The sequence below is a fragment of the Thermobia domestica genome, chromosome 16 (genome assembly GCF_964235325.1).
Source record: "Thermobia domestica chromosome 16, izTheDome1.hap1.1, whole genome shotgun sequence".
Taxonomy (NCBI): domain Eukaryota; kingdom Metazoa; phylum Arthropoda; class Insecta; order Zygentoma; family Lepismatidae; genus Thermobia; species Thermobia domestica.
This window is the reverse complement of record NC_137469.1, coordinates 139,619,055-139,645,025: the sequence shown is the minus strand read 5'-3', so window position 1 is coordinate 139,645,025 and position 25,971 is coordinate 139,619,055. Positions and strand designations below refer to the sequence as shown.

The following is a 25,971-nucleotide window of genomic DNA, read 5'->3' as shown; positions in this document are numbered from 1 at the left end:
AAGATACCGGTGATGAAGTAATTGGCTGGAAATCAATCGGCCGTTTCTTACATCAATTTATAAAGAAGATGAGTGCCAATGTTAGATATGTCAGTTCAGTATTTTTTTTTAAAAAAAACACCCAACCTCTTGCAACTATGCGTAGCGCATATTAATACTTACACTTGAAATAAAAATACAACTGAATAAAGACGACTGACTTTGCCTTTGAATTTCATTGTGAATAACAATATAGGACTTTTCAGATAGAGGACTGGGAGGAGCAGGTTTTATTAAACAAGACCGTACATCTGATATGTTTGAACTATAGGAAACTTGTGTTTACGGGCTAAACTCAGTCCTCTGAAGTCAATCGACAAATACCTTTAAGATGTTCAACAGAATAATGTATCAGCATTATTATATACTACAGACACAAATATAACACTAGGCTCCCAAGGTTCAAAATTATATTGTGTGTGAAAACAGTTAGTAGATTTAATTCTTTGTGACCTGATAGCTAAAACCTGAGAGAAATTCAGAGTTAGTCCAGAGGTAATTTCTTTCCTCATAAATAAAATTTATTGTGTGCTGAAGCAATGATACACTACTCTTACACTACCCATACGCTGATGTTTTATCAATACTTTTATTCGAACTCTACCAAAGGGCTGGTTTTCTATAATGATCCTAAAAGAAGGGTGCACTGAACCAAATTGTACAAATCAATCCCTAAAGGGAAGCTATCCAATCCCATAATTCTTTAAAAAATGAAGGAAAAATTTCTTCACCTCCTTTTCCCCCAAAGGGTTCACATTTCTGGAACAAAAAAATGAAATTTCTTTATTTTAACGTCCCATGATTATGTTGTTTATGCTAGAGGAGACAGATGATTAATGAAAGTGAAGGATTGAAAAATTAAATTTTGTTCTCTCAATGGGAATCAAACCCAGAACCACATACAATAAAAGCACATGCGCTGGCCAATAGACCAGCGGAAAGGACTTTCACAGTTCTCGAGAGGAAACGTTTCGAGATTCCTCCCTGGCTAAAACTCGAAAAAATAATTTATTTGTCAATCGATAAACATACACTTAAACAGCAGCATCATGAGCCTTAACCTTAACTTGATTTAAACTTACAGTTACAAGATATTGCGCCAAACTCTAAGCAATCAACCCAAAATTAATCTTTTAGTCACTGACATTGTCATTCCTGCGTTTTACAGGCTGCTACTGTTTTATAATGAAATCGAATAAACGTAATCAATTTTTATACAATCTGCTTAATACACGGTAGAAGCTCACTGAATTGTCAACTGTGCTATGTTGTTCTTAAATTGGTAATTTCCATTCATAAATCACTATTCACAATATGTCTGCATTACTTCAGGGATGGTCCACTACAATACATACATAAGTTACGGCGTTTTCTATTAAGCGTAAAGAGATTAGACTATGCATAAAATCTAAACTGCAACTTTAAAAAACCGTTGGATACACTGCAAAGTGAAACTCTCCGCTCCCCTGTCCCACCGCGCTTGCCAAGAAACTGATGTAAACACAACAGCAGTGCCATCCTCCCAAAACCGCACAGCTATCCTGGTCAAGTAATACAAAGATAAAATAAATTAATCACATCATAACATGTTGCACATATATAAAGTCCAAATGAAGTACTCATAACACAACTCGTAACACCCAAGAGAATAGATTAAGGATTGTTATCCAAGTTTAGTTTAGTTATATATGTTTGATTATTGCGCCTCTGATCATGTATTGACAAAATAGGTACAGATTGACAATACCATTATAATAAGAATATATCGAAGAATATATCGTTGTAGAGGCGACGCAGGAACTGATGTAGACAAAGGCAGTTCTGTTAGTAGGTGATTTACTGTGCATGAGATGGATAGATGAGAGGTGAAACTGTACCAGGATGATCAATGTCAAAAACGTCTGGATCATTGTTGTCGTGGCCGATGTTGACATGATATAGAGTCATCAGATGCTGAAGAGGTGTGGGATAATATACAGCGGGAGTGTGAAAGTCGCTGTCATTGCGGAGAATGCTAAGAAATACGGGGTGAGCAGCTTCAATACGCTTCTGAATATACTTTGAGGGGAGGGCCTCAAGATGAGATAATACTGGAGGAAAATTGATGCGCTGATAAAGAAGGCGTGTCGAATGCAAGAGACTAATGTAAAACGCTAAACGAAACGCATGACGTTCGAGAATTGCTAACTTAAGATAATACTTAGGGGTAGCTGATAACCAGGCTGTGTGACCATGTGAGAACTGGGCGCATGAAAACCTTGTAAGTATTGAGAAGGAGATTAGAATTTAGACCCCACGTGGTACCTGTTAGGCGTTTTAGTAAATTGAGTCTGTTTTTGGCTTTCTCGATGACAGTAAGAAGATATGACACCCAACTGAGCTTGGAATCAAACATAACACCAAGATATTTAAGAGTTCTATGGATTGTAACCGGACTTCGGGTCAACATGGAGTCGTAGCAACTGGGGATTTCGATGGACACGTCATCGTCGTCCAGATGGTAAAAAAACGATTGCTTGCGTTTTCGTAGCATTGATAGTCAATTGTCAAATGTTTCACCAATCGACAAAAGGCGATATTGAATAGAATTAATGGTCCGACCTTCAACCAGAAATGCTGTACCGTCAGTAAATTGGAAAAGTTGTACGTTAGGAGTAGTGAGTAAATCGGAGACGTACAGCAGATATAAGAGGGGTGAAAGAGAATATCCCTGTGGAACGCCAGAATTCAAAAAGACTAAAAAGGACAGGAAATCATTGATGGAGATGTAGGCAAGTCGGGCTGGGCTGTGAGAAAGGAATGGATAACTCTGATGTAGAAGCGGGGATGTTAAATGAGTATAACTTGTATATAAGACCCTGGTGCCAAACTTTATCGAACGCCTTTTCTAGATCGAACGTAACCAGACTAGATGGATTGCCTCTATTGATTGATTATATATAAAAGTACTGAGGCGTAACAAGGGATCTAGAATGCTAAAGTTAGGGCGAAACACAGCTTGGTGCAGTGGAAGTAACTCGTGATTCTGCAAATGGTCATGGGGACGACGAACTAATATGCGTTAAAAGATTTTGCTTAGTGTGGATGTTAATTGTATCGGCCGTTAAGATGTCACGTCAGAGGGAGGCTTATTAGGCTTTGGAAAAAGGTAAGACTTTTGAGTACTTCCAGATTATGGAAAAAAAACCAGTACGAAATATGAAAGTGTATGATACTTAATATTGCGAAGACAACAGGAGGAGCGTTTTTAATCAGAGTATAGGTAAGAGCGTCAAATCCTGGAGCAGAATTTCGTTTGTTCAGGAGTCTGGATGTCTACAGGTTGAATCGGTACTGAAATTGGATGGTCTAATTCCGGAGCATGATTGTGATTGGGGGCTCTGATCGTCTATCGACAGCTGCGTTTAGATGTAAGGGAGTATGCCAGCCAGGTAGAGCAGTGAAGATAGTTTGAAAGTGTTCGGCAAATGTGTTGGCTTTGTCTTGATCGGATGATAGTGCTTGCTGATCAACAACTAGTGGATAGGGCGTCCGTTGAAATTTTCCGATGAGCTGACTGAACTGTCGCCAATATTTGATAGGATGTGTATTTTCGTTGAATTTGTTACAAGTACTGGTCCATAGAAGGTGTTTGTTTGCAACAAGATAATTATGAGTGATGCGCAGATACTGTCTGTGGAGGCGAAGTGCTTCTAAGTTACGAATATATGTGTATTCTCTGTAAGCACGCCGAGCTGCACTAGAAGAGGTAGATATCGTAGAGGAAAATTAGGTTTATGCGAAGTAATATATGTAGTTGGAATATGCTGCTGTGCTGCTGCCTGTAAAGATTGAGTGAGGCTGTTAACGGCGCTGTCAAGATCGTCTTGTGATGTTAAGGCGAAATTAACAGAGAGAGACTGTGTAATGGTCTCATGGTAGGCTGACCAGTTGGCCTGATGATAGAGATACATCTTCTTCTTGGATATGATATTGTGCGGAGAAATATTAGTAGTTAATGACAGCTTGACTGGAACATGATCGCTCCCCAATGAATCTAAAACTTCAATAGTTATCTGAGTGTTGATCGTTGTGGAACAAATTACAATATCTAGTGTGGTGTTGCTATAGGGGCAGTTGACTATGGTAGAACATGAAAGATGGCGATTGTATGCAGACTAATAAAATCCAAGAATCGCTGTTTCTCATGTTGAGGCCTACTATGAAAATTGATGTCTCCCATGATGATGAATTTACGATAGATATCAGAAAGGTATTGAAAAAATGGTAAGGCAGATCGTGTCTCGGCCTGACATAGATGGTTACGAAGGCTATTGTATGACCTTTGAGATATAATAGCACAACATTATATTCTGGCAACTGCATTGTGTGTGATAAGGTAATAGTGCGCTGTGGGATGCGATATTGTAAACCAATGCACCTTACAGACGTGCGGCGCTGGGCCCATCGTATCTGTGGAGAATACAGTTGGGAATAAAGCAGGAAGTATAAGAACCAAAAAATGTTTCATTGAGTGCAAATGCGGCTATATTCTCCTCCAGAAGGAGTTCTTGAAACAGTACTTGATGCGTAAGGAGAGACCTTATGTGAAGGAATAACAGGTTATACGCCATAACGGATAAGACCAGAAGAATTGTAGTACTAGTGAGGCGACAGTTTATGTGCATACAATTGTTTCAGTAAGTTGTATTTGGAAATAGACGTTAGATCCACTATATGTGGCTTGTAGCTGGAGGTTATAGAGAAGTTTGGCAGAGTGAATAATTTGATTGAGAACGTGCGAGCGCTGAAATGGTAGAATGTTTTGTAAGGTCAGAGTTAAGAATCTTAATAGATCTTCCACTGTAACAGAGTGTGTCAGTGAGTTTGCAGGTGGAGTGGGATCATCTGAAGTTTTGATGGGAGCTACTAATTCTGGCTTATCAGGTGTAGGAGCAGGCTCGCCACGACAGGCGATAACTATAAGTAGGATGCTTTTCAGGACACGTGGTGCATTCAAGAGGTGCACTTGAATGTGGTCAATTTCGTGTCAGATGACTACCGCTACAATATCCGCACTTGACATTGTTGGTGCAGCTATTAGTGTAATGGTCATTGTAAGTCTGACATTTCTCGCATCATATTCGGAGAGGTGGAGGCGTGCAAGAACAGCTCCACCTTGTAGCGGAGCGATATACGCAGGCACCGTTAGCCAAAAGATGATCGATTATTTGCTGCTCGTCGGTCAGAACATGTACAAGGTAGGTAGGGTCATTGTTGTTACGAATTTTAATACATTTCTTGATTTCTAGACCCTCGTATTTCAGCTCATCAAAGATCTCATCGTCAGTGAGTTCGAGTTCAATGCCTCGGATAACTACTGGTGGAAGTGGTGGACGACGAGGTGGCGGAGGTGTTTTCTGTTGGTTCGGATTGAGAGGTGTCAACACAGCCTGTGGCCTAAAATTTTGAAAGGTAACTTTGTTTCTAACATGAATATGGAAGTTAGGATTAGGAGATTTCAAGATGATTAAATCCCTAGTAGGTATGATTTCGTGGACATCAGCGCGCGGGTCATATTTATTGATTTGCATGAAGATGGCGCGTGCAGTCCGGTACTTAGTATCGAAGTTTTTTAAGATGAAATTGTATATGGTTTCTCGGTTATCTGACAAAGTAGGAGAGGATGGCGCATTAGCTCAGTCCATCTCGGTGTTTCTCGCAGTCACTGAGGCATTGGAACCTTCTGCATCAGAGCTATAGTGCCTTGGTTTCTTAGTGTCTGATTCCTTGGAGTGCCTAATTAAAGATCGTGAGCGTGATCGAGATTCAGTCTGTTTCGAGGTATCTGCTTTAGTGGTCTCCGTACCAGCAGAGTGATCTGGTTTCGTGGCTGTACCCTTCGCTCCCGTCGGGAAGGGGGGCATGATGAAGATTTTACCTAGCAGAGTATGTAACTCAAATGAAAGTTTTTCGAGGCAATCGTATGAAATAGGTGCTAGGGGAATCCCACTGTGGCTCTCACTTGAGGCAGCAATACTTACTAGCGAAAATGTCGGTCAGTGCAAGCACTGGCCCTCCACAAAAATAGATGAGGAGACGACTATGTGATGATGGGCACGGACTCCAACTTGAGTCAGCAATACAGACTGCAAGGGGATGTCGATTGTCTGTAGCAGAACAATCCTCCCTAAATGAACAAAAATACAAATAGAAGCTCGGAGGGCGTTGGCAATCGGTCCCAGACCTGTGAATCGATGATCGATCCTGAATTCTGAGTTCGAACACCAAGCACATTGCCTTCAGAGCATATCAGAAATACCTCGTTACTGGCTGTGAGTATTTGCATTGTTTTCTATTATTTGGTATGAGCAAAGCTTTGCGAAATATATTTCGCTTTCGTGGGAAGTAACTAATAACAGTTTATGTTTTCTGTAATCGGTCACAATAATATTGTTGTAAACCTGTGAATCATCTGACACCAGTTACACAGACACCTGTGCTTCCATCTATTTTCTTTATCTGTCATTCTTGTGTCTTGGCACTTATGAACAGAAGATGGCAGCACTGTTGACTATGTAACTGTTGTCAGACGATTCACAGTTTTACAACAATATTATTGTAACAGATTACAGAAAACTTAGATTATTCGTTACTTGGCATAAGTGCCAAATATATATTTCGCAAAGCTTAGCTCATATTAAACGATAAATACCCAAGTAAATTCTCTCAGGTAGTAACCAGTTACTTCTGATATGCTTGCAAGGCGATGTGCTTGGTGGTCCATCTCACCTTGGGAGTATTCCTGGACGTCGAGAAAGCCTTTGACAAGGTGTGGCACGACGGACTAATCCATAAACTACACGTGCAGCAATTCCCACAATACCAGATACGGCTCCTCAAATCGTATCTCAGTGACCGACGGTTCAGAGTTGCCCACGCAGGACACACCACCACACCACGTGCCATCCAAGCAGGGGTTCCCTAAGCCTCCTGCATATCCCCAATCCTTTACGCACTGTATACAGCTGACAACCTACTACCCGAACCACAACCCTGGCTACCTTTGCAGACGACACGGTAATCTTTGCAAGTCATGGAAACATCAGATATGCCGCCGCCTATCTCCGAAGACATCTTGAACAACTGGACAGTTGGACAGAGAAGTGGAAGATTAAAATCAATCCTACGAAGTTAGTCGTGGTAGACTTCACCAGGAACCGCAACCTGCAGCAACTCCAGTTCCAGTTAGCCGGTTCACTCCTAACTCAAGCTGACGAAGCAAAGTACCTAGCAGTCCAACTTGACAGAAAACTGCTCTTCGAAAGCCATATAGCAGCAACAACAAAGAAAGCGTCGCAGAGGCTCCAAGCCCGCCTTCCCATCCTCCTCTCCCCTTCCCTCACCCACAAAACCCGAAGACAGGTATACGAAATGAGGATAAGCCCCATACTTCTTTACACTCACCCTGCGTGGGAACACACATCCAAAAGCCGACTGAGCTTCCAACAATATTATTCTCCTTGTCACTTATCGTGAAAGTCATATAATAACATGAGTCACAAAGCTAGAATATCTTATGCGACAGAGGTAATGACAATTTTTGTCATTTCATCTCTCAAGATCTGTTAAATTTGACATTTATTGAATGATATCGGTTTTATAATACGAATAAATTTTTCGCAATAAGGTGCGTATAGTGGTCGTAAGAAATGGCAAAAGCTACCACTGACCTTTATAGTTTGACTCATGCTTTTTCGATCATGGTATTCCTCTTAAATTTTGCAAAGGACAGTATCATTTTAATTATCTTAACCTAATTTCCTAAAGCATCTCATTCGTACGCTAAAAGAAAGATTTCTATTTTTTATGTATAGGAATTCAGGGGATGCAAATTTATTCAAAATTCCTTTACAATTAAAGCCGCCTAAACAGATATTCCTTCGAGATTTCTGTATTTTGAAAACAATTCACGATTTCAGTTCTTTGTATTTACTTGTTTCCATGTTTATTTATATCAATACTGTATGATCAGCTCCCAGAATTATTTTAGTTCCCCGGTAAATCCATTTATAACAAGCTCCAAATACTGCTACAATTTTAATGTGGTTTCAGGAGAATCTGCATATCTCATCCTTTTGTTACTCTCTATATATTAATCTACTACATAAACAAACATCAGTGAAAGAAAGAGGCTGAGAGCTAACATGTGCTCCGTGAGGAACGTTGTCATACCTTGCACTGATATATCTAGAGAGTCTAGTGTTGCCACGAGACGAAACGAGACAATACGAGACTTCTGGCTGTGTCGTCTCGTCTAGAAAAGATGTGTCCGTCTCGTCTCGTATCGAATGGTTCTGTCTCGTCTCGTGGCAACACCAGAAAGGCTGAGGCCCACAAAAGAGCTGTTAAACCAAGTGGTTAAAATTATAACTTTTAACCTAGTTTGGTTAACAGATCACAACACAAAACACGACTGCAATCCTCCAGCAACGACTGCTTAGTTTCGACTGAACCCGTAATTACTTCGATAGGAACATTTGTCAATACCGTCAGTACAGACGAAAGGCAAGATTTCCCCATTTATTCTGATATCCTTTTTTCAGAACTTCTGGCGCCACTTCAACAAATAAGGAGGCCTATGTAACTTTCCCATTTAAAAAATGGTTTATCTTCGAATAACAGCATAAAAGGATAAAAAAGATAAATTTATTGTCAAATCAGAATCTTTTTCGAAACTCAGTGTCGAGAAAGGCTGACACGTTTCTGTCTTGGTTCGGAACGAGAAAGACCATGAAACAATAGTTAGTTACTGATAAAATTGCCACTTCTACGCATACTTGTACTTCTATTAAAGGATTTTTGTACGTAGATATCTCCACCAGCCCCCGGAATAAAATCTTCTGAAACACTGATCTCAATGAACGCTTTACATTCTTTTTGAATCTGGAGTAGTATCACAAAATAATTAAACTTGAATCGATTGAAAAATGGAAGTGAAAGCTGTTTGTAAGAATCATTTTTAAAAAGTGCTTTAGGTATTCCCTGTTCTTTGTAGGGTTTGAAACGTTGAATCATTTGGATCATTTGAAATAATAAAAGATGATATACATTTCGAAGGCAAATAATTTATTCCGAGTTAATAAATTTTTAAGCAAATTCAGAAACTGTGTTTGTATTTTTCGAGACACGAGACAAGACGTTTTACGAAACGTTCGTATTGTATCGTGTCTCGCTTCAAAGAGTCCTGTCTCGCCTCGTTGCAACACTAAGAGAGTCTTACGCATTATCTTTCCAAGAAAATGAGCTAGAAACTTGAAAAGCACATTCAGTCAATTGTTATCATAGAATATACTATGGGCATAGCCGATGTGTAGAAGATGACACAGGCGGAATTTGTTTTTGGCGAGTTGGAGCCGTGGGGCTCTATTATTTGGATTGGAAACATTGGTTCAAAAATATTTTACATTTAGCATACATACATATACACATATCATACGCACACACACAAACATACGTACATGTGTGTTACATATACTTTAATTAATGTGTGGATCTAAGGACAAGGTCCGGTTCGCCCACCCAAAAACCGCCTCTGGGAGGTGGATTGGAAGCGCACCCCTGAAACATAGAATTATGATAATCGTAATCTTCTGAGATAGACTACCCCCCGAGGAATAAGTAAATAAATAAAAATAGTTTATTAATGTTTATCTTCTGTATACGATTAATTGAAAAATTTTAGTGTCTCAACAATGAGAGCCATATACAGGTGATCCTGCGTTCCTAGCGGAACTTCCCTAGTTGCGGACAAAATTTCATACTATAAACTCTTTTCGGCTCTCTCCCTCACGGTAGTTTTTCTTTTTTTATATCTATTATCTACTCCCTTGGAGTAACTGTTGCTCTGTATTTTCACGGGCTTGCAACCGTCAGAATGAATATCTTGGCTGCCTTCCCAGCTACCCAATCAGCATGCAATAGATACATGCAATAACAATCAAATCCCGCACAAACTACTCTACCCATCAAATATTTTAACATGGAAAGTTCTTTTACGCAACGTATTTCGTTTGTTTAAAATGGAATAGACCTAAATACAACTTTTTTTTTTAAATGTTCTTCTGGAGATTCGATAGCGAGACCGCTCACATCAAAAAATGAGAGAATTAGTGCTCTGACAATCTGGTAGAAATACAACATGCCATATGTACATTACTGTGATTACATTGCTATTTATTCAATGATTATTTTGCTTAGAGTTTTCTTACTCTCCAGGGTACTCTTCAAGGATATACAATTACTCTTCACTTATGTCGCGAAAAAATATTCAGCTTGCAAATTTATTTCGAGAACTTCTCATTCCCTAATACATGTTTATACTCTCAATTTGTGCGTACAATCGACAAACTTACACAGAATCTCAACAGAGTTCAAATGTGAGGTGTCTGCTGTGAAACAAAGGTCAGTTATATGGGAGGGGATTTTAGAGTGCAGCTCTAGGAACACTGTGGGCTTTTAGAGTGTAATTCTAGGAACGCTGTAGGGGGCCATCCCGCTCCACCTGAGACAAAAAAAAAAAAAAAGAATGAAAAGAAATCTGGCGGCACACAACTAATTCACACTGGTTACAAAGCAGGCACAACAAAGTTCTGAATGAAATTTGTTTATTTTTTTGCACTATTCCATTTTCCGAACAATAACATTTACCGATGACTTGTTAGCCCCTCCACCACAGCAACCATGAAAACAAATTCAATCGGAATTTGGCCAGCTCGTTTGATCACGAATAATTATCGTTTGATCCCAAGCATAATGACGTATTACACACAATTTGGCTAGGGCTTGTTACCCCTTGATAATCGGCATGTACCATTCCATAGACATTTCAATCGTAAATAGGTAAGCAAAGTTTCGTTAGTTTCTGGTAGAAAGTATGACAGATAAAGTTGATTGTTTATTTAACAATGGTGGCCTCTAACAATGAAACTAACAACAACAACTGAAATCGACAAGTACCATTTCATAGATAACTCAGTGGTAATCCGATGGGTGTGCCAAGTTTGGTCAGTTTCTGGTACAAAATATAGCAAAGTTGATTCTTTGATTAACGATGGTGGCCTTCAACAATGAAACTAACAACAATATGTGGAATCAACACGTACTATTTCCTAGATATTTCAATCTTAAATGGGTGTGCAAAGTTTGGTTAGTTTGTGGTAGAAAGTATGTAAGATAAAGTTGATTGTTTATTTAACAAAGAAGAAATCCAATGATTGTTTATTTAACAATGATGATCTTCAACAATGAAACAAAAACAATATGTGAAATCGACACATACCATTCCATAGATATTTCAATCTTAAATGGGTATGCAAAGTTTTGCCAGTTTCTGCTAAAAAGTATGGCTGATAAAGATGATTGTTTATTTAATAATAGTTTCCTCTAACAAGAAAACTAACAACAATATGTGAAATCGACACGTACCATTCCATAGACATCTTAATCACAAATGAGTGTGCCAAGTTTGGTTAGTTTGTGGTAGAAAGTATGGCAGGTAAAGTTGTTTGTTTATTTAACAATTTTAGAAATCCATCGATTGTGTATTTAACAATGGTGGTCTTCAGCAACGAAACTAACAACAATACATGAAATCGACACGTAGCATTCCCTAGATATTTAAAACTTAAATTTGTGTGCAAAATTTCGTCAGTTGCTGGTAGAACGTATGACAAAGTTGATTGTTTATTTAACAATGGTAGTCTATAACAATGCAACTAACAACAATTTGTGAAATCGGCAGGTACCATTCCCTAGATATCTCAGTTGTAATCCGATGGGTATGCCAAGTTTGGTCAGTTGGTGGTAGAAAGTGTGGCAGATAAAGTTGATTGTATATTTAACAATGGTGGCCTTCAACAATGAAACTAACAACACTATGTGGAATCCACACGTACCATTCCCTAGATATCTCAATCTTAAATGGGTGTGCAAAGTTTCTTCACTTTCTGGTAGAAAGTACGGCAGATAAAGTTGATTTTTTACTTAACAACGGTGGCCTCTAACAATGAAACTAACAACAATGTGTGAAATCGGCACGAACCATTCCATTGATATCTTAATCGTAAATGAGTGTGCCAAGTTTGGTTAGTTTGTGGCAGAAAATATGACAGATAAAGTTGACTGTATATTTAATAATGGAGAAATCCAACCATTGTGTATTTAACAATGGTGGTCTTCAACAATGAAACTAACAACAATATGTGGAATCCACACGTACCATTGCCTAGATATTTCAACTTTAAATGGGTGTGCCAAGTTTGGCCAGTTTGTGGTAGAAAGTATGGCAGATAAAGTTGATTATTCATTTAACAATGGTGGCCTCTAACAATGAAAGTAACAACAATAAGTGAAATCAACACGCACCATTCCATAGATATCTCAATCGTAAATGAGTGTGCCAAGTTTGGTTAGTTTGTGGTAGAAAATATTACAGATAAAGTTGACTGTATATTTAATAATGGAGAAATCCAACCATTGTTTATATAACAATGGTGGCCTTCAATAATGAAACTAACAGCAATATGTGAAATCGACACATAGCATTTCCTAGATATTTCAACTTTAAATGGGTGTGCAAAGTTTGCTCAATTTGTGGTAGAACGTATGGCCGTTAAAGTTGATTGTTTATTTAAAAATGGTGGCCTCTAACAATGAAACTATCAGCAATATGTGAAATCGACCCATATCGTTCCATAGATATCTTAATCTTAAATGAGTCTGCAAATTTTGTTTAGGTTGTTGTAGAAAGTGTGGCAGAAAAACTTGATTGTTTCTTTAACAATGGTGGCCTTCAACAATGAAACTAACAACAATATGTGAAATCGACACATACCATTCCCTAGATATTTCAATCTTAAATGGGTGTGCAAAGTTTGGTCAGTTTCTGTTAAAAAGTGTGGCACATAAAGTTGATTTTTTATTTAACAATGGTGGCCTCTAACAATGAAACTAACAAAAATAAGTGAAATCGACACTTACCGTTTCATAGATATCTCAATGGTAAATGAGTGCGCCAAATTTGATTACTTTTTGGTAGAAAGAGTGTAAGATAAAGTTGAAGAAATCCAAAGATTGTTTATTTAACAATGGTGGCCTTCAACAATGAAAGAACAACAATATGTGAAATCGACACATACCATTCCATAGATATCTCAATCGTTCATAAGTGTGAAAAGTTTGCTTAGTTTGTGGTAGAAATTATGACAGATAAAGTTAATCGTTTATTTAACAATAGAGAAATCCAACGAATGTTTATTTAACAATGGTGATCTTCAACAATGAAACTAACAACAATATGAGAAAACGACACATATCTTTCCCTAGATATTTTAATCTTAAATGTGTGTGCAAGGTTTGGCCAGTTTCTGGTAGGAAGTATGGCAGATAAACTTGATTGTTCATTTAACAATGGCGGCCTCTAACAATGAAAGTAACAACAATAGGTGAAATCGACACGTACCATTCCATTGATATCTCAATCGTAAATGAGTGTGCCAAGCTTGGTTAGTTTGTGATAGAAAGTATGGCAGATAAAGTTGATTGTTTATGTAACAATGGAGAAATCCAACGATTGTTTATTTAACAATGGCGGCCTCGAACAATGAAACTAACAACAATATGTGAAATCGGCAGGTACCATTCCCTAGATATCTCAGTTGTAATCCGATGGGTATGCCAAGTTTGGTCAGTTGGTGGTAGAAAGTGTGGCAGATAAAGTTGATTGTATATTTAACAATGGTGGCTTTCAACAATGAAACTAACAACACTATGTGGAATCCACTCGTACCATTCCCTAGATATCTCAATCTTAAATGGGTGTGCAAAGTTTCTTCACTTTCTGGTAGAAAGTACGGCAGATAAAGTTGATTTTTTACTTAACAACGGTGGCCTCTAACAATGAAACTAACAACAATGTGTGAAACCGGCACAAACCATTCCATTGATATCTCAATCGTAAATGAGTGTGCCAAGTTTGGTTAGTTTTTGGTAGAAAGAGTGTAAGATAAAGTTGATTGTTTATGTAACAATTTAGAAATCCAAAGATTGTTTATTTAACAATGGTGGCCTTCAACAATGAAAGAACAACAATATGTGAAATCGACACATAATATTCCATAGATATCTCAATCGTTCATAAGTGTGAAAAGTTTGCTTAGTTTATGGTAGAAATTATGACAGATAAAGTTAATCGTTTATTTAACAATAGAGAAATCCAACGAATGTTTATTTAACAATGGTGATCTTCAACAATGAAACTAACAACAATATGAGAAAACGACACATATCTTTCCCTAGATATTTTAATCTTAAATGTGTGTTCAAGGTTTGGCCAGTTTCTGGTAGGAAGTATGGCAGATAAAGTTGATTGTTCATTTAACAATGGCGGCCTCTAACAATGAAAGTAACAACAATAGGTGAAATCGACACGTACCATTCCATTGATATCTCAATCGTAAATGAGTGTGCCAAGCTTGGTTAGTTTGTGATAGAAAGTATGGCAGATAAAGTTGATTGTTTATCTAACAATGGAGAAATCCAACGATTGTTTATTTAACAATGGCGGCCTCGAACAATGAAACTAACAACAATATGTGAAATCGACTGGTACCATTCAGTAGATATCTCTGCGCTAATCCGATGGGTGTGCCAAGTTTGGTCAGTTTGTGGTAGAAAGTGTGGCAGATAAAGTTGATTGTTTATTTAACAATGGTGGCCTCTAACAATGAAACTAACAACAATATGTGGAATCCACACGTACCATTCCCTAGATATCTCAATCTTAAATGGGTGTGCAAAGTTTGGTCAGTTTCTGGTAGAAAGTACGGCAGATAAAGTTGATTGTTTACTTAACAATGGTGGCCTCTAACAATGAAACTAATAACAATATCTGAAATCGACACGTACCATTCCCTAGATTTTGTAACGTCCATTAACCAGATTATATCCGGTTTTGCTTAATTTTTGAACTGTTTATTTTATATTTGATTGTTTTAATTTTATTAGTTGTATATGTTAACATTGGTGACGGTGGCGCCATCTATCGTTTTAGACACAAACTGTTTGGACGTTCTGAATAACCTTAAATGAAATATTTTCATGCAATATTTTAGAATTATTTCCAGAATATTTTATCGAATGTTGAATAAATTCTCTCACAAGAGTATCGTAGTAGCATTATTACCAATCATTATACTAATTATAGCAGCATCAAATAAATACATTTGTTAAAAATTTGAAATTTATAATATCCTGGTGGCATCGCACAGGCATTTATTTGCGATCGCAAAATAGCATCGCTACATCAACCGTCATTTGTTTCTCAAAAGTACCAGCATTCCTTGCGCGATATGTTGAATTTGAATGTTGATCTGTCCCTGTGAAGTTGTGAACATATTTACACGATCAGTTTATCTTAGTGGACCGTATAAAGTGCACCAATACCGTCAAAATCATCAGTTTATAAACTATCCAAAGGTAAAAGCCGGGGTAAGAAAGTAACAAGAAGAAGAAGAAGTTGTGACAACGCAGGAGCTTACAAGAAAAGTCGGTAAGTAAAACGATTACATAAAATAATTTTGCTTTATTGTCTGTAAAAGTTACAAATTTGTTTACAAATTAGTAAATTCATGTGGGAGGCTAGATTTCCATTTTTTTATGTTTATACATAAAATACCGTGCAGGTTTCTTTTGGCTCACCATTCGAAATAATTGCTGAAAAATGAATTAGTTTAATAATTTCCGGATATATCACGTAAAAGCTACAGTACAAAAAATACAAATCAGCCTGTACTACGTGGCCACTAAAAAGCACCAATAGGCAGGGCTCTAGAACACAGGTCTCTCTTCCCATTTATCTGTAATATAAACAGAAATCAACGTGCCCTGCGGGGCTCTAACCCGCTTTCACTTGCTAACGCTCGCTTGGCAATACTATGTGAATTAAATATTTTACTTTGGTATAGAGAAAAAATCTATTAACCTATATGGGGACCTGTGTTCTAGAACCTTCCCGCAACAATACTATCTGAATCAGAGCAGGGCAAAGGTGGAGGACAGCAGGAGCGAGTGGTTGCTTTCCAAAGGGAAAGGATGTGGGCAAGACTTTACTTTAGGCAAGGAAGTGGCAATAAACAATTCATCTGAACCTGTTCCTGCAGTTAGTTACAGTTCTCAAGAAGGAAAGACAGAAAACAACGTGCCCTGCGCGGCTCTAACCCGCCTTCACTCGCTAACGCTCGCTCGGCGATTTGTACTTTATAATATTACTGCCTTGCCCAAAGTAAAGAGTTACCAGGCGTATATTACCATTTCAATGACAGGTTATAATAATTCTGCGTGTAGTTATACTTCTGGCGTGCCACTCGAAATCTGTGTTTCTTTCAGAAGTAATGTTCCCGGGGCATTGCTAATACTATTCTAGTTATTATTATAAACGTATTGTTTTGTATGCTCCGGGGGGCACTGCCCTCCCAAAAACAGGTCTAGAAGAAACACTGCTCGAAATACTTAGTGAGATATAATTCTTTCGCCACTTTCTTTCTTGTTGTGTATTCAATGATTTTCGCCAAGCGAAGTATAAATTTTTCACTTGGTATAGATAAAATTTCAAGGGGACCGTCAGAATTAATTGTCGAAAAGTTACAATTCTTTTACGATTTGCGTATTTATACTGAGTCCTGATGTGTGGATAAGAAGTACAGTACAAAAAATAGAAATCAATCTGTGTTAGCGGGCTACTAAAAAGCACGAATACCATCTAACCGAGTCATGGAGGGTGAAGGCGGGGGCCCAAGAGGGGGAGCAGGCACGTACTCGTCTATTTTGATCACAGGATAATGGCGCGTATATTACCATTTTAATGACGTATTCACGATTTTTTTAGGGAACAGGCGCTTGGCTAACTTTGTTCCTGGACATGAAAAAATTCTGCAAGATAATTTATTTACTTTAATACAATTTCAATGGGCTTAAACCCGGAAGCCCCCCTTAAATACACCACTGGGTTTTAATAATTGTGGGGATCATTCGAGCAGACGTTTACACCGAGAACAAAATTTATAGGTAAGATGTGAAGTATTTTTCGTGAAGGAATAAGAGTGTGAATGTAAGTTATTTGTGTCATTGCACAGCTTATTGAAATGGATTTTGAATACAAATAGGGTAGGAGTAAGCGGCGGGAATTTCCGGTTCATACGTCAGTTGTGAACATCTGCGATGGCCGTAATGTGATTTTTTTTTATAAAGAATTGTGTAATAAAGAGAGAAGGATTATAAAGTTTCTGCAGAGTCATGGTATGGTGAAGCGCGTAAAATCAACTGCGCAAAGTGTGGAAAAGATGTATTCACGAAGAAAAATTCGGAACAGAGGCAATAGCTCTACATACACTATTTTCAGTTGTAAAGGTGAGAAAGAAAGGGGGTGTAACACACGTGTATTAGCTGTGAAAGGTTTTTTTTTTAAGGATAGAAATTAAGTGTTTTTGAAGATAAGAATAATTACAAATATTGTAAATGACCATCCGTACTCTTTTATGCGTACCCCCCGCCCCCCTGTCGCTGATGTGCCTGCTTCCTACGCTGTCGCTCGGGACCCCTGCTGTGCTTCTGCCCTGACTCGGTTAAGTAGCGTTCTTACTTTTTACTGGCCACCTAGCACAAGTTGTTTCGCATTTTCTTTTAGAGCTCCTCATTTAGTGCATAGGGGAGCACGGTTGCTTAGTGGTAGAGCGTTCACCTCCGGTGCTTGGAGTCCCTGGTTCGATGCCAGCTCGCGCGGTGTCGACTTTGTGGTGAACAAACGTGCTCGTGGGTTTCTCGGGGTTATCCCGTTTCTCCCCACTTTCTTCTTTTCACTCATTATCACCGTCTTCTTTAGCCTAAGCGGCGGGACGTTAAACTTAAGGATTTTTCATTTAGTGCATGTTCTGCAAAAAGAAACCGGAAGACGTCAAAATTTGGTAAAACAGCCTGCTCGAGTATTGCCTAATTCTGCGTGCAGGTTTACTATTGGCGTGCCGCTCGAAATATTTGTTGAAAAATTATAATTCTTTCGCTAATTTTGTTATTATCTCTTAAGTGATTTGCGGCAGGCGAATGTAAGTATATATAAAATTCAAGGGGGCCATCAGACTAGATTTGCCGAAAAATTACAATTATTCTTGTATTGTATTGTATTGTATTGTATTGTATTGTATTGTATTGTATTGTATTGTATTGTATTCAGGGTTTGCCCAAGTGGGCTCAGCCCGGAAAAATACACCGGGTTTTTTCGGGTTGGACCCACCTGAGTTTTTGAGATTTTCGTTATTATATTATTGGTGCAATTAACGTGATCACGTTGGAAGTGATTATTATCAGATTTTGGACTTTCCTTGGTCACATTAGGTGCTTTCACCTTAAGGTATACAACATCCAAAGTAAGGTCTTTATAAAGTTCTTAATGCACTGAATGCATTTAGAAAAACCGTATCTTAGATTGAGATAATTATAGAACAAATTCATTTATGGAATGTGCTTATATCCGATTTGAAGTAAAATATGCAATTTTATATTTTAGAAAATACTTTCCGTGAATAGTGTGCTCGCTTACTTAGCGACGCCGAAGGACATTATCCCTCATACATCTGATGGGTTTAGTGCCATAGGTGCTGGTAGTACTAGTAAATATGTAGTGTATTGATAAAACTATTAGTATTTTTTTTATTATCTTTGATGGCAACACTGGTATTCTTCAGTAGAGTTTGGTTTTCCAACAACAGTTTAGTTATTTGTTGCTACTTTTCAAATAAGCTTTCTGTAGAATCAGCAGCAATAGCGTAAAATTTCGTGTCAAATTTAAGAATCTTAGTGCTCGGAGTTTCGAAGAGTGCGTAACGCTTACTATTTCAAGTGCTGAATTCAAACTTTGTACTAGTGGAAGTTTCGATGTGCAGTAAAGAAAGCTTGCATTTTCGGAAAATAATAATAAACCTTCGTCGCGAAAGAAGTGCTCGGGAAATTCCCGCAATTGAACGCACAAAGCATCGAAACTGAATACCGGTACTTCAACAATAAAACTATTTGAAAAAAATGAAATGAACTCTTTCAGTTTTACGTCCCACGGTTATGCCGGTTAGGCTAAAGGAGACTGTGATGATGAGAAATGAATGAAATGGTGGAATGAACCAAGTGGGAGGAAACGGAATAACCCAAGAAAACTCACGAGCACGGTGTTTATCCACCAAGAAGTCGACACGGCGCGAGCTGGAATCGAACCAGGGACCCCAAGCACCGGAGGTGAACGCTCTATCACTGAGCCAACGCGTCCCTAATAAATCTGTTTATTTTACGCTGTAAGATGTTTAGTTTCATTTAAGACAATTGAAACATTTACTTTATTAAATTGAATTATACAGGGTGTTTCATAACAACACCGACAACGTTTTTGAGATGATTCCTCACACCAAGATAAGACAAAAAGTATAGACCAACCTTGGTGCACAATTGCTTCCTTTCGGACTTGTAGGCTGCCGAAAATATGAAAAGATGAACTTTAAAGGTCTATAGCGCCAAAACTATGGGACCTACCGTAGTCGTGTCGAGACTTCACTTAAAAACTGAGATGTGCACTCTCCAAAACTACACGTTTCAGAATCCTGCGGTACTCACGCAACAATTTTTATAAAGTTAGTCTTGCTACTGGCATATAATTTGGAGTACTGGCCAACTACCGCTTGTTCAGGTTTTCGGCAGTGAACTTCAACAATAGAACCATTTATTTTACGTTAGAAAATATTTAATTTTATTTAAGACATTTTGAAACTTTTATTTTATAAAACATGAGTTATAGATTGATTTGTTTAAATTAAATTAATATATTGTTTTCAATTAATATATTTGGCGAATGTCAGTAAGGGTATTAGGCTGATTCGTTCTATATTTGTTCGTTCGTCTGCCTGTACCACACGTACAACAGGGTACCACTTTCCGTCTTTTAAGTTTAAATTTTCAGGGTACAAGTACGAGACAAACTAAACTTCTCATGTTCAGATTTTGGCGGCATACCAACCTAAAATTTCAAAATAGCGGGTATCCACACCGCAATTTTCAGTTTTCAAGTTGAAATTTTCAGAGTAGAAGCACAAGACACTAAATTAACTGTGTATATTTTGGCGGCGATCCAACGTAAAATTTCAAAATGACAGTCATTTTTCAAAACAGCAGTGAATATAAAATTGTTGCAAGTTGTGACAATCATAATCTTGAAATATAAATCACATTTTAACACTTTTACCCTAAAGGCATTTTAATATTTTTTTTAAAAAAATCCTCAATTAAACCCGAAGAAAAAACAAACTCGAAAATACCCGAAAAACCACATATGGGTTAAGGTGTGTTGGGCTTTTTCAAAAAAAGAAGGGAAGAAGAAGGGTGCTGACAGCGATGGAGGTGGTAAAAAATATGAAATGAAATGAAAATGAAATCTTTCAGTTTAACGTCCCACGATTATGTCTATAAGCCTAAGGGAGATGGGTGGTAAAAGTTAGTAGACACGTGTTCGAGAGTTTTTGAAAATTCCGTATATTAGAGTGAAAGAGGCTCAATCGTTGGTCCGACAGTGAAGCGAGTACGTTTAGAACTAGTTGAAACGTTTAGAAAGAACGTAGTTCATCTCTGCTGCATGGGGTCCTTGGTTCGATCCCAGCTAACGTCAAGCGGGCTTTGTGGTAGACAAACCGTGTGCGTGTGTTTTCTCGGGGCTGTCCCGTTTCCTCCCACTTACTTTATTCCACTATTTCATTCATTTCTCATCATCAGCGTCTCACCCTGGATGCATAAACGTGGGACGTTAAACTAATTGTTTCATTTCATCTTAATTTCCATGTACAATACCTGCTTCTTGAGTTATACATAATATTTTCAATCTGTGAACAATGCTAAACTAGTGTATTATTATAGGTTGCTGACGTTATAGTACCTACAATTCTCCGCAGAATTTGATATTTATGAATTCTGATAGAACAACTTCGTGTAGGTTTTGTTTTGGAAGTAATTTGGAAATACGTGACTTGTTAAACAATGCATGCTAGAAAGTCTCTCTCATCCATGTTCGCGAATAGTTTGTTTTCTGCATTACTACTCCCTGAATACAGCGTGGGTGTAAAGTCAGTTCTTATTTGTAACAATGAATATTTCTAAAACTAAACAACTTATCACAGTTTTATTTTCATCGAATACATTATTAGAGTGCACCATTTGGTTATTAAGTTACATTTCAACGTATGCATCCGCATTTTCCACAACTTCTAAAATGTTAACAGTATCACACGCCAGCTAAGCTGATGCCAATTTCTAGGATAATCTAGATTAAAAATAGGTATTGACTTTATAACCAGCGTGTATATTCTGAAACTGTTAAATTATTCCTCGTCTTCCTGTAGATTTCGTAGTATTTTTTTATAGATACGTTGCTTTCATCAATTTCTAATTTACAACAGCAGGGTTGGCTGGTTTAAACAGCTGTTTTTTTTTTTTTTCAAAAAAACCAACAGGTTTAAGCGAAAAAAGAAAAAAGGAACGAAAAATGCTTTAAATCGTGTGAACTTCATGGTGTGGTCTCCACATATCACACCATATGCATTATGTTTATCTACTTTTCATCTTTTAATCAAGGGGTCCCGTGTTCAATTCTCGGTCGAACCACAACCCATCTTTCAAGTGTAAACCAAGTAGCGATTCGGTGTCCCTTTAAGCGAAAGTCTTCTCCGTGATAACTTTGGTATTTCATAAGGATGTTAAGCCTAAACATACGAAACGAAACCAAATTGTATATTTCTACTTGCCTGAATGCCTGTTGTTTTATAAAGAAGCCAAGGTTGCTTAAATATATTGATAGAAATTGGCAAAATGTATCAACTGCCTACGTAGCTTCCAACATCAGCTTGGATTCGACTTTGTTTTAATTTTGTTGAATGTTATCTACATAATAAATTTGTCATTTAATATGATACGTTGACCTTAAAATTTTACATACAAATACATTTAAACTAATAATAGGATTTTCCCCAATGGCTAAGGCGGGAGTTTCCTGATTTATATGTAATTCTGTATAATGTTTTTACTTCTGTAACTACTTATCTTTTTGTCCTTCTGAAATGACTTTTGACAATTATATTAACAACTAGGCCTATGTAAAGATCAGTATAACGTATTTTTATCAGGAGTCCTTCGTGAGTGAGTCGACAATCTCACTTGTGACCAATTAGTCCCGGTTTCGTGTCGAAATGGACAATTTCTCTTGGATGTAAGCCGAGAAGCGGTTTGGATTCCCTTTCAGCATAACCTTGTTGTTGCATAATAACACCAAGACGAAACAAATTAATTTCTGTCCATATCTAATATAAATACAAAGAGTAAATTATTTAAACAAAAAAACTGTTTTTTTTTTCAATAAAAACCATGGTTTTTGCCAACCCTGTACAACTGCTTGAAAATTGGTATGTAACTTTTGTTTTATTGGAAAAATAAAACGTCAGTGCAAATATTAATTTTTGAGGATGCGCCAATTGCAACTGACTCGGTGAGACTGTCGTCTAAAATCAATGTAATTTGTTTAAGGGCATCAGTTGTATGCTCTAAATTTCCATTACTATTATTTGAGTGCTTAATGTGTATGTCATTACAGGTCTAAGAAATGAAAAACTGGGAGGTCACAGCTTAGAAGCCATCACAAGAAACATCATGAAAAAGACAAGTGCAATAGCTGAGCAATTTAGTTGGCACGGTGCAAAAGGAAAGAGCTTTCCTCGTTAACCACTAACACAATAATAGGTAAGAAACTCTCCCTACTGTTCTTTAATCTCATTTTCAGAGTGGAAAAAAATATAGAAGATGTCATTTGAAGAGGGATACACTATGTTTAAAATATTGTAAAAAAAAATGGTGCCCTTTTTATTTTCTTCGCTTTAAATACTTACTATTGTGCCATTAATACTTCTCAGAACCATCTTCCTGTAAACTTTATTTCCCAAAAGCATATACTGCAACCGCTGTTATAACATTTAATAGGCTTTGGAAATCCTTATTTTAGCAAAATGTGCAATTTTCCTGTCCTCAAGTGACACGTTACATTTAAGTGCCCGTGGAAGAGAGAGCTGAATATGTATAAAATATATTTCATCCTTTTACTGAATTCTTCTGTCATGTTGGTGGTTTTCTTGAGCATTTCATGATTAATTCCTACATTATCAAAATTATTTATTTGTATAAGGCAAAGTAATATGTATGGCCTGCTCCGTGGCAAAGAAATCGAGCAGGGTAGCGGTCATCAAAGCCTTAGTAACCATCTCGGCATTCATCTTGTGCGACTGAGGGAAAAAGAATGATCGGGCCCAGATTTGAGATCGGAGCCTTCGGAATGAGACGCTAGTTCATCAACTCAAATGCTGCCACATGTTTTCAAATTATTATTATTTTTAATATTAGGTTTAATATTTATAAGATGCTATACTTTTTAAAAATAAAAGTGCGACAACTTCAACATGTTACAACGTCCGTAATTAAGCTACAGTCTGAGGTATGTCACTTTCAGCTTTAGCTCTTGTCTTCCTTGCCCTTTATACTTTCTTCAGGATGTTACTTTTGTAACACATTATTGTCTTCACAACCTACTGTAGGTCCTACACAAACATTTTAAATATTTTTGTAAGTTTAAGATGTAATAATTGATCTCTAATCATTCCCTGCTGTTATTATGTTATTAAACACTACCTATTATTTTTATTTTCAGAAACTGCAACACGAGAGAAACGTAACTAACGATGAGATCGCGTGGATTATTGGGATTTGGCTTCAACATGCCATACAGAGACGAACAAGAAAATCAGTTAAGAATTCAGCTGCAGTTCCACAGAACTTGAAGTGACAATTCCCAGCGTCGAAATTAGAGTTAGTTGTGGTAATCAAAAGTGAGATTATACAGAAGCAAATGAGTATTTCTGGTTATTCAGCAATATGATATTTCTTGAAAGTAGCAAGAAAGTGACATTTCGTGAAAAGATCTATTCCCCATGCGCCGTAGATTTGTGGAACATATTTTTAGCAACACACATAAATATTGTTGTTGTTGATTTTTATTGAATTAGCGTGTCAGTGACATAATTTCCTAGAACAAGTTTTTAGAAGTTAAAATGTGAATTTCTGATATTTGAGAAGATTGTTCTTAATGTATAGAAACAAATAATACGAGCAGCATGAAGATTCTGCTGAAGAGAATTTAAATAAATAAAGCCAGAAAAGTGTATATTTATATTTTTATTAAACTACTAACCGATATAAACTGATACATATGTATATTTATTGTAGTGGACAGTGTAAATTATAACTACATAATGTTAGCTTGCTCTCTTTTTTTTTTTTTTTTTTTTTTTTTGTCTCCTCCTCAAAATCTTATTTATGCACAGAATGTTTCTGGGTGTTCCACTGCTACTACTGGTATGTGGCCACGCTGTGTATGTATGTTGGCGTGTCTTATGTCATATTGCGAGGTTCAGACTGCAAATTAGTCTTCACAATCATCGCGTTCCAGTTTTCAAAGCGGCTATATTGAATTTATTATTTTTAAGATAGGAAAAGGATTGCCAACAATTGTTTCCTGAATTGGATGTCTAAACCTCAATTTTTTTTTAATGGATCAAATACAACCGCTTTCAAAACTGGCAGGCGACGATTGTGAACACACTAATATCCTGTTTGAATCTCGTAAGTCACATAAGACAGCCCAACATATATGCACGGCGTGGCCACATACCAGTAGCACCAGTGGAACACCCAGAAACCATTTGTATAAATAAGATTTTTAGTAAAAAATAATGCTTAAAATTATGAGAACAAGCTAACATTATTGTAGTTACAATTTACACTCTTTATTATTATTATTATTATTAATTTTTATTTTCTTTTATTTATTTATATATTTATTTTTTTTGTCTGAGTCTGTGGGCCGCAATGGTTTTTCGTCATGAAGACAGAGTGAGGCAAATGCGTCTAAGCAGGTAAAATTGGACAGAAGAATATTATGTTTTCTTCCAGCTGCTATGTCACAGTCTGGCCGCCTTGTTTTCGACCCACTATTTGTTCCCAGCAAGAAGCCATTATATATACACAATGACGCAAAAGGCTGGAGCCCATAGGCCAACTCGGTTACTATTGCAGGTATGAAAACAAGGTAAGATATGTAAGGACACTTTTAAATTCCAGCAACACTTTTGTTTTTGTACTAGTGTACCGCTCAATAAAGAAAATGCGTTACCATACATCATGTTGGGCTACACGAATGAAATAATGTGTAGTTTAAAATTAGCTACACCGAGAAGAATTGAAAGGAGACACAGTAAAGAATAAACATTCAAATGCAATATCTACGCCAGTGGCGTAGCAACCACGGTGTTGGGGGGGGGGGAGGAAGAGCAGATACGAAGGACGCGAAATTGGGTCTTGCACTATATTTTTCATTGTGTCTTTCCGTTCCCTTTGGTCCAAATAATTTCAAACCACACTTTCTTTCATTCAGTGTTATCCAACAGTGGCAGGGTTGTACTTCTCGTTACTATTGGGCGGTATACTAATATAAATACAAAACTTGCTGCATTTTAAAAATTTCCTTCTATATCTTACCTTGTTTCCGTATCTGCAATAGTAACCGGGTTGGCCTATGGGCTTCGGGTTCTATCATGTACAGAAAATATTTTGTCATGTACAGAAAATATTCCCTAAATATTTTGTCATGCACAGAAACTATTCTCTAAATATTTTCTGAGATGTACAAAAAATATTCACTAAATATATTTTGGCATATGTAGGAAAATATTGTCTGTGTTACCAGTAAATAATTTTAAAATATTCCATGAGAAA

The 25,971-nt window shown here is 37.2% G+C and overlaps 2 long non-coding RNA genes across 2 annotated transcripts in view; both read left to right on the top strand.

The window, feature by feature from the left end:
• The window catches only part of LOC145672814 (uncharacterized), a 105,055-nt gene that overhangs the window by 3,809 nt on the left and 75,275 nt on the right, over positions 1-25,971 (top strand). The window lies entirely within an intron of this gene.
• Positions 15,449-24,353, top strand: LOC145672813 (uncharacterized). The gene is made up of 3 exons (XR_014128675.1): positions 15,449-15,628; positions 22,745-22,890; positions 23,849-24,353. It is a non-coding gene; the product is annotated as an uncharacterized LOC145672813 (long non-coding RNA).